The sequence below is a fragment of the Odontomachus brunneus genome, unplaced genomic scaffold (genome assembly GCF_010583005.1).
Source record: "Odontomachus brunneus isolate Ranch 3 - 2012 unplaced genomic scaffold, Obru_v1 Obru_scaffold_191, whole genome shotgun sequence".
NCBI lineage: Eukaryota > Metazoa > Arthropoda > Insecta > Hymenoptera > Formicidae > Odontomachus > Odontomachus brunneus.
In genome coordinates, this window is record NW_022639641.1 from 77,103 (window position 1) to 79,738 (window position 2,636).

Here is a 2,636-nt window from a genome sequence, read left to right on the forward strand (position 1 = left end):
AATTTAGTGCGTCCTGTATTTTTATCAATTGGTGATAAAAAAATAAATTAATTTCAATGTTAGATTTTAAATAGAATACTCACATATTTTAATACAAGCTACTAAATGTTTTCATGCTTCTTTATTCTTTATTTTTTAATCTGCATTGCCTCTTCCAGTCTCTCCCTGTCTCTCCCTGCCTCTCCTGTCTCTCCCTGTCTTTCCCTGTCTCTTCCTGTCTCTCCCTGTCTCTCCCTGTAATTTGCATTGTCTCTCCTTGTCTCTCCCTGTCTTTCCCTGTCTCTCCCTGTCTCTTCCTGTCTCTTCCCGTCTCTCCCTGTCTCTCCTTGTCTTTTCCTGTCTTTCCCTGCCTCTCTCCGTCTCTTCCCTGTCTCTCCCTGTCTCTCCTTATTTCTCTCTGTCTTTCCCCGTCTCTGCCTGTCTCTCCCTATCTTTCCTTGTCTCTTCCTGTCTCTCACACACAAACTTGTAACTGCATTCACATTCGAGTACAACCATGGTAGTATACATGGACCCCGCAAACGGCCAGAAAAGTGAAGCCAACATGTAGAAAGAGACCTAATATACATAGACATAATATACATAGACATAATATACATAGATATAATATACATAGTCTCATATACATAATTATTAAACAAATTTTAATACGGCTAAATGTTTTCATGCTCCTTTATTCTCTCGCGCACGCCTTCAATCTTAATATTTTTTAATATTTTATTGTACTTTAATTACATCGCAAAAAACTTACACACAAACCTATAATCTGCATTATCTCTTCCAGTCTCTCTCTCTCTCTGTCTCTCCCTGCCTCTCCCTGCCTCTCTCCATGTCTCACCTGTCTCTCCCTGCCTCTCCATGTCTCACCTGTCTCTCCCTGTCTTTCCCTGTCTTTCCTTGCCTCTCTCTGTCTCTTCCTTTCTCTCTGTCTCTCCCTCTCTTCCTGTAATTTGCATTGTCTCTCCCTGCCTCCCCGGTTTCTCCCTATCTCTTCCTGTCTCTCCCTATCTTTCTCTGTCTCTTCCTATTTTTCCCTGTCTCTCAGCGTCTCTTTCTGTTCTTCTCTGTCTCTCCCTGTCTGTCCTTGTCTCTCCCTGTCTTCCCCCATCTATCCCTGTGTCTGTCTGTCTCTTCTCGTCTCTCCCCGTCTCTCCGTTTCTCCTTGTCTCTCCTTGTAATCTGCATTGTCTCTCCTTGTCTCTCCCTGCCTCTCTTGTCTCTCCCTGTCTCTTACTGTCTCTCCCTATCTCTTTCTGTTTCTCCCTATTTCTCCCTGTCTTTCCCTGTCTCTCCTTATTTCTCCCTGTCTTTCCCTGTCTCTGCCTGTCTCTCCCTATCTTTCCCTATCTTTACCTGCCTCTTCCTATCTCTCCCCGTCTCTCTCCGTCTCTTCTTGCCTGTTCTATCTTTCCCTGTCTCTTCCTGTCTCTCACACACAAACTTGTAACTGCATTCACATTCGAGTACGACCAGGGTACTATACATGGACCCCGTAAATGGCCAGAAAAGTGAAGCCAACATGTAAAAAGAGACCATAGACATAATATAGTCTCATATACATAATTATTATTATAGTCTCATATACATAATTATTAAACAAATTTTAATGTTTTTATGCTTCTTTATTCTCTCTTATTTTCTCTAATTCTTCTTTATTTTCTCTCATTCTCTACTATTCTCTCCTATGCTCATTCTCCCTCGTTATAACCCCGTTCTCGTAATACGCACGAACTGTCATTCGACTCCGCTACGATGACAGCCTGGCGCGACACGAAGCCCGTCCCAACGCACAGCCAATCGGTATCGCGGAAGAGGCAACAATGCCAGCGATAATATCGATAACCAAACAATTTCGGAACGTGACATCTCCTTTTTACTATTTGGATAATAATTGTTAATAGAAACATTTAAAATATTACTAAAAATATTTATTTTTTATTTATTATAAATATTGTATAAATTATTTAGTCTATATTTTAATAATAATTTGAATAAATATTTTGATCTTTTTCCCTTCATGTTCCTAAAATATTTATAAAATGTTACTAGAAATATTTTTTTTTACTATAGATATTGCATAAAATATTTAGTCTATATTTTAATAATATTTTGAATAAAGATTTTGATACTTTTTTCCTTTATGTGTGTGCCTAAAATATTTTTAAAATATTTGTATATTTTTAAAAGATAATTTGACATAAATATTTATGAATCTTTATCATAAATATTATGTGCTGTCAGTAGGCCTATTTTCCAACTTCTTAACGACAATGTCACTAGCCTAGGGTATCGTTACGGAGATTTAACGACACTGTAAAAAAAAATGTATTCTGTAATTTTTCTTAACGATAAATATCGTTAAAAGTATCGATAAAATATCGAATTGTCGTTAAGATATCGAGGGGTATGGGATCTCTCGATAAGCAATAACGATAATATAACTAGATATAACGATGCTCCAAATATTAGGACCTTAACTTAGTTTCCGCCCAAAAAATACTGAGAAAAAGCATTTATTGTAAAAAATTTATTTAAATTATTTCAATGAAAGTATTTTCCATCACTTTCTACAACTTTTTGCCATCTTTCTGGCAACTGGGCGATACCATCTCGATAAAACGATGTTTGTTTCGAAG